Genomic DNA, 7,680 nt, shown 5'->3' on the forward strand with positions numbered 1-7,680 from the left:
GTTTTTTCGTCCAATGCTCTGGTGCAAGTCAGCTGGTTTGCACGGGAGCGCCAAACCAAAAGAGGCTCGTTTTTAGGTCTCACATTCTTGTGTGAAATAGCTGGTTCCCATGAAAGCCCAGAGCCAAAAAATGAGTGTCTTGATTTTGATCAGGATGCTGGAGGGTATTCAAATGTGAGAACACCTTTTTAGACAACTGAAGTCACTGAATGTAAGCTCCTGAGGATGGTAGGACTAAAAGGTTTTTTATAATCTGTAGTAGTCAGGATTGGTAGAGCTGAACCACCTCAACATGATCAGCCTATCAGCACACAGTTCTATGAGAAATGACCCCTAGACAGTTGGAAAGCAACAGCTAAGATGGATTCCTTTGGGAATGGGCATTGTGGGGACCATTGCCTACTCACAAGTGCTTATCCTTGACATTTTGGAAGTCCCCCCCCCCTACTGATGATAGTGGGTCTCAAGATCTGAGTTTTGGAAGAGAGCCTGGGCTAGAATTTCATAGTATTAAATACTCTATTGGTAAGCAGCAGGTCAGCATTTGCTGCCTCAGGGCTGGTTAAGTTTCATTCCAAGTCCATTTAACCAAAGCGAAACCAACACACAAGAGAAGACAAAAGGACTGCAAAAATAGAACAACAACAAAAAAAGTTTATGGTTCCTATAGTTCTTCCCTATTTGCAGCCTGAGCATCAGAAAATTACAGGCACAGCAGATAGTCTTTATCAGCAACTCAGAGCTCAACCTGGTATGTTTTGATGCCTTGCTTGTAGCATGTCCTGCCAGCAACAGACTCACAACCGTGTTGGATATGTTTTAGCTAGCTAAGCTAGAAGCAAATTAAACGAAATTGATGGAGAAAGCGAAAGAAGAAGTTCAAAAATCTATTACAGAATACACCCCAGTTGCGTGTCAGCATTGTTTAGGGTTACTAAAAAAAATGTGGCAATTGTTGAGCAGTTTGGGGAATTGTAGCTTTCTGAGGGAAGCAGGAGTCTCCTAACAACTCTCAGCACCCTTAACAAACTACAGTTCTCAGGAATGTTGGCTCCAAAAATTCAGGAGGATAGGCAGCGGTAGACAGTTACACTGAAGGGGGGAGGGGAAAGAGGTTCGGTTTGTCAGGCGCCAAAAGTCACAAAAAGAATGAGACCAAGATTGCTTCAACTTTATTTCTGCAAAGCAATGTATCTGAAAGCTCTCTGCTTTGAGAGAATGGCTTTGTGAGAGCTCTCCAGTCATATTGCTTTTCAGAAAGAACCTTCTTAAAACTGCAAGAATGATCAGAGTTGTAGCTGCTTTGTCATCTGTCTAGCTTTCATTTTAAATCTATGTCCAAAACTAAGGAGTAGCCTTTGGGGGGGGTACAAGTAAGTCCATTTAAAGTCCAGTTACAGAACACTCTTCTGCCCTGAAAGGGTCTGCTGTGGAGGGAAGGATGAAATTAATAACTACAGTGGTACCTCGGGTTACATACGCTTCAGGTTACATACGCTTCAGGTTACAGCCTCCGCTAACCAAGAAATAGTGCTTCAGGTTAAGAACTTTGCTTCAGGATGAGAACAGAAATCGTGCTCTGGCGGCGTGGCAGCAGCAGGAGGCCCCATTAGCTAAAGTGGTGCTTCAGGTTAAGAACAGTTTCAGGTTAAGTACAGACCTCCGGAACAAATTAAGTACTTAACCCGAGGTACCACTGTACTCTGTGCTTACCTGCATTATTGTCTGATATTGAAGACGGTGGGTGTCTTGGATGTTCATGTGCCAAGGGACAGGATCACACCGGCAAAATCGAAAACCAGACAAGTATTAGTCACACAAGAGTTCTGGAAATAATGCATTTGGAAACTGATTTAAAATGAGGAGCATCCTAACAGGTCTCAGATGGTTGGTTATGTTGGGTCCCCCCCCCCCCCCCGTAAGGCAAGTTTCCAGCTTTATTCTCCCTTCCCTCAATTTTTTTCTTGATATGTTTGTTATCCCATTAATCCACTAAATCCCCGGTTTGTTCTCTTCTTGAACTCTTTGTACGCATGGCATTAAAGAAGCAACTGTATTCCTCTGTGGCAACGCAGAAACTCTTGTAATAAAGTGGAGTTTGTAGTCAGCTGTTGCCTGGCACCGGCTTTATCTCCCGTAAGCTTTATCTGCAGTGATCTACAGTTCATTTCCATATTACTCAAGTCCTGGTGTGGGACATGGTGTCCCTGAAAGCAGATACATTAAAGAAAGCTCTTAAGGATGCCCCTTCAGCAAAAGGCACAAGAATTAAACCTGACAAGGAAATGGCATATTACTAGATACAATCTTGTGCTAGTACCAGTCTGTTGCTGAATTTGCCCTGTTGGATGATGGGAAGGGGAGGACCTGCTTAAATGTTAAAAGACTCTGCAATCGGACGCAGCCCAAAATCCTTAGTAGTATAATAATAGTAATAATTTATACCCCACCCATCTGGCTGGGTTTCCTCAGCCACTCTGGGTGGCTCCTAACAGAATATTAAAAAGACAATAAAGCATCAAACATTAAAAACTACCCCAAACAGGGTTGCCTTCAGATGTCCTCTAAAAGTCAGATAGTTGTTTATTTCCTTGACATCTGATGGGAGGGCATTCCACAGTGTGGACACCACTACTGAGAAGGCTCTCTGCCTGGTTATCTGTACCCTCACTTTTCATGGTGAGGGAATCGCCAGAAGGTCCTTGGAGCTGGACCATCTTTGCTGAACGATGAGGGTGGAGACTCTCCTTCAGATTATACTGAAGGCAAGTAAAGGCAATAAATATGACACAAGTAGCTGAAGTGGTGCCCTCTAGATGCTGTTGGACTACAGCTCCCATGATCCTTGACCCCCTGGCCATACTTGCAAGGGCTGATGAGAGTTGTGGTCCAGTACCATTTGCAAGTCATCATCCTGGCTACCTCGGGCCTATGAGATCCAAAATGTAAAATGTTAACTACCACTGCTGTCCAAAAGGCATGTTTGTATAGATTAGCAGCTGAGGTGAAGCAAGGCTCCAAGGTGGAACAAGCATCACATCATTACCCAACCATGAAACATGGAGTGGAACTAATGTCCAAATGGCAAATGGCATTAATTGTGTAGTTTGCCTTTGGCATTGGTTTTACATTGTTAATCACCCTGGGAGGAGTTGACTCAAAAACTAACCCACAGATGTTTTGTATAAATAAGTAACTCCATATACTGCTAGGGGAGGGGACCTGATCCACCTGGTGTGTGAAGGGGTGGAAGAACAATGGAGCAAATGGGAGGCTTTTCCCACAATGCAAATTTCAACCATGGTGAGATGGGAAGGAAGTGGGCTGATCTGGAACATAGGAAGCTGCCATATGCCAAACCAGATCATTGACCCAGCTAGCTCAGTACTGTCTTCACCAACTGGTAGCTCTCAGGATTAGGAACAATCCATTTATGTGGACGTGGCTTTGTACGGGGAAGTAAGCGTTCACATCATATTGTTCAGTTTGGTTATGGTACATAACCAGTGGCATGTAGTTGATTTAACATATAGAAGCTGTAAAATATTTTTAAACTATGTTTCATTTAAGTCACTCGTGTTTAACAGTAGTCTTAATGAGAGCAGTGAAATACTCTTGGAAATGTTTTCCGTTTTTGAATTGTGCTTGTCCAGATTATGGTAGCTGAGTCCCAATTAGAGAAAAATTATTCATACAACTCATTTGAGATTTCTAATTTCACAATAGATTTTGCCCAAGTTTAAAGCAGTTTTGGATTCTCTGGGATGTTGATAATTCAGAAAGTCCAACATTGAACTTTACATATTTAACTTTGTTATCCATATTCAGTTATTAACTGCACGCTCCAAAGTTATTCACAATCTGCTTTGAGGCCCAGTAACTATTGAAGATCAAAGTCAATAAAAATCATTCTACTGACTTCTTAACGTGAGCCAAAGAGATCCCTTGAGAATTTTTGGAAATGCAAAGGGTAATCTTGTTAAAGAATATGCTATGTGCTAAATATGATGGAGTTAGTTCTTTACAATGGCCAACTGGACATGAAATATGGTTTTTAACAATGAATACATTTGCTCCAGATCATTGCTTCTTATGGTTACTTTTACTAGCTAGCAAAAAAAATGTACCTGGTCTTGCCAAGCTTTTGAGAATAATCAGTGCTGCTCTTTTCCCCCATGTTGGTATTTTATTATGCATTTTATGGTTATTTTGCTGTTTGACAGCCTGCTTATATTGCTGTAATAATTGAAATCTATACAGAAACTTCAAATGTGGTTTATATATATTGTGATTAAAGTGGTTTACATACATTTCATATATCCTTACAGCAACCTTGTAAGGCAGGGATGAGGAACCTGTTGTCTTCCTGACACCCTTGACCTTTGGGTATGTGGGCTGGCGCCAACTGGAGATGGAATCCAACAACATCTGGTGGGCCACAGGTTCCCCATCTCTGTTTTAAGAAAAAAAAGTTTTATTAGCTCCATGTTGCAGATGAAGTGCGTGTGTTGAGACTGTGTAAATAGTGACTCACCTAATGTACTGGATCTCATGGCTCCCAGTTCATTATTTTAGGCACTTGTTGTTGTTGTTTAATCATTTAGTCATGTCTGACTCTTCGTGACCCCATGGACCAGAGCAGGCCAGGCACTCCTGTCTTCCACTGCCTCCCGCAGTTTGGTCAAACTCATGCTGGTAGCTTCGAGAACACTATCCAGCCATCTCGTTCTCTGTTGTCCCCTTCTCCCTGATCTTTCCCAACACAAGGGTCTTTCCCAGGGAGTCTTCTCTTCTCATGAGGCGGCCAAAGTATTGGAGCCTCAGCTTCAGGATCTGTCCTTCCAGTGAGCACTCAGGGCTGATTTCCTTAAGAGTGGATAGGTTTGATCTTCTTGCAGTCCATGGGACTCTCAAGAGTCTCCTCCAGAACCATAATTCAAAAGCATCAATTCTTCAGCGATCAGCCTTCTTTATGGTCCAGCTCTCACTTCCATACATCACTACTGGGAAAACCATAGCTTTTACTATACGGACCTTTGTTGGCAAGGTGATGTCTTTTAGGCACTATTCTACACCAACTGTGCCTGCCTAACACACTACTTTGGGTGTTTTCTTAAAGAGAAGTTTACAAAGTAAAAGACATGATCATGCAAAAGTGGAGCCCTTGACAGTGTATTCTTTTGTGTGCTGACTTCCTAAACAGAACTAAGCTCCACTGACTTTAAAGGGACTAACAGCACAATTCTAGCTATGTCTATGCAGAAGTAAGTTTTATTGCATTCACTGGTGATTCACTCCCAGATAAGTGTGTATAGGATTGCAGCCTTAATGTCATGCTGTTTTAAGTAGGTGAGGTTTAAATCAGTGGAGGTTTAAAATACACAATTTTGCATGGATCATGCTCCAAATAGTGTTGGGTTTTCTTTTGTTTTTGTTTTTTTAATGCATCAACTTTAGCAAGACATGCATATTTTCCTACGACACCATATGGAAAGTAAAATAAAATCATCTTGGCGTTTCATGTAAGAGTTTCTAGAAATCAAAATGATATATGCATCTTTGGAAAATCTGTGAGAAATTGCTTCCAAGGAACATTTTTGATATAGTGCCCTATTTTTATATTGCCTTGCAGATTGCATTTGAAAAGAAAGCAGTTTCTGCCCGGATGACATTCGCTTTTCTAATTTGCTTTTAATAAGGCAATCCTTTACAGGGATTTATTTGCTTAAGATAATGAAGTAGGATTACCGAGGAATTAACATCAATGCTATTAACATTTTTCCATCCTTGGGTATCGACTTCTGCTTTCTATTAGAAAGCAAGTCGGGATCTTATTCTATTTTTTACTTTGTCTTGAACAACAAACATGAGAGCAGAGATAAAGAGGCCATGGAGGGTAGTGATTCTTTGGAGAAATTAAGACACCTATAGTTTGTTTGCTTTAGAAGCTATGGTTAAATAATTTAGCAAAAGTTTCTGCTTGTCTTAAGAATAGTTGTAAGCATTTTCAGTCATTGGTTATGTCCTCGTCTGACAGTGCTCTAGAGGAGCAAGGATCACAAATCTAGCTGGCAGATTACAGGGTCAATATGCTAGGTCAGTGGTTTTCAAATCCTGGGGTACTTCCAACACTTATCAGGGATTCATGAATCTGAAGAAGTTCAGCAATGTTAGGCAAGTTTCCTCGAAAAGGAGCTTGGGAAAGTATTGCTTAACAACACTATTGATCTTGTCCTGCGATTGGTAGCCACAGTAAAATGTTTAGTGTGTTGTAGAATAATGCACTAAGGAACAGGGCCTATTATCCCCCAAAGCATGGAAGGAGAAGGGTTTGCCAGCTATCAGAAATCAAATGACAGTATGCGCATGGAAGGTACAATAAGGTCCAAATGAACTGGTCAGGATCTTCCGTGGGCAGCGTGTGCTCTTGAATATTTATCAGAATTCTCCACAACATGCAGAAGTCAAGGTAGCATGAAAGAGGTAGCTTCTGTGGCACAATGGGCCAGTGCATCTGACTGTTAACCAGAAGGTTGGTGGTTCGAGCCCACCCAGAATGGCTGTGGGCAGGATTCCTTCATTGAAGGGGGTGGACTAGATGATTATGTTCAGGGTCCCTTTCAACTCCGCTGGAGTTAATTCTATTTTTTATTATGTAAGTCTTTCTGAGACGCTTTGGTGTAAATAGAGACAAACAAACAAACAAACAAACAAACAAACAAATACCAATTTACTGTCAAACTCCATTGTTTTCCTAAGTGTCCAGACTGCTCAGTTTTGTCTATGCTTCAGGGGAAAATGCTTGCCCCATCCTCATACTAACCTGCCAGCTTAATCATTCCATGTATCGGGAAATGCATTACATAGTCTCTCAAGAGCTTCATAATCATCTCGTAATGGCATTAAAGTTGTTGAGTTTGTGTGTGTAGATTTTGTTACCGCGCACAACAATTTAGATAGCTTTATTAAATAGGAAACTTCAACAGAACCATTGATGTTATTAATTTTTTACTCAATTTTATCTACTCATCCTATGCTTTCCTTTCTTCCACTCTGTATTCAGCAGAACCTTTCCAGTGAGTGCAGACGCTCGCTGCTGCCCTTACTAAAAATGAATTTAAATAAATACAGTGATGTGCATTCTGTAAGCTATGCTGTCTTCCCGGCATGTTAATTTTTGACTTGAATAAGTTTTTTTTATATGTGCTTGGCACCCTTAAAATTATATTCCGCCTCATACTTTCAATCCCGCTGCTTTGATTAATTGGTGTTAACTGCTGTTTAGATTAATTGCTTTGATTCCTAGCTCTCAATTCAAAACTACATCTTTTCTCCCTGTTTGCCCACATTCCTGCCCAATTTCACTAAATTTAGGGGCTTGCTTGTGAATTTTTAAATATTCAGTGTCTTCCAGAAGCACTGGTTTTTCTTTCAAACACTTTGCCTTTTAAAAAAACCAGTGGTTTTGTTTTTTTTAACATAAAAAGTGGTTTCAAATGTAGAGATTAAAGTTTTAGTATGGGGCACTCTCCCCTGCCCTCACAGCGGTATTCAGCTGGGACTTCAAAGATCGAGTGTTATTGCCCTTTTATCCATCCATATGACAAATCAGAACAAAGACCTAGAAAGACATGTCCTTAGATATTCCTCCTTAGCTGTAGAAATTCCTTCTTTCTGAGT

General features: G+C 40.9%; 1 non-coding gene across 1 annotated transcript; it reads left to right on the plus strand.

The window, feature by feature from the left end:
- The first annotated feature begins 6,486 nt into the window (after positions 1-6,486).
- Positions 6,487-6,562, plus strand: TRNAN-GUU (transfer RNA asparagine (anticodon GUU)). Its single transcript has one exon. It is a non-coding gene; the product is annotated as a tRNA-Asn (tRNA).
- Positions 6,563-7,680: the final 1,118 nt, after the last annotated feature.

The sequence above is a fragment of the Podarcis muralis genome, chromosome 8, assembly GCF_964188315.1.
Source record: "Podarcis muralis chromosome 8, rPodMur119.hap1.1, whole genome shotgun sequence".
In the NCBI taxonomy this organism is placed as follows: Eukaryota; Metazoa; Chordata; class Lepidosauria; order Squamata; family Lacertidae; genus Podarcis; species Podarcis muralis.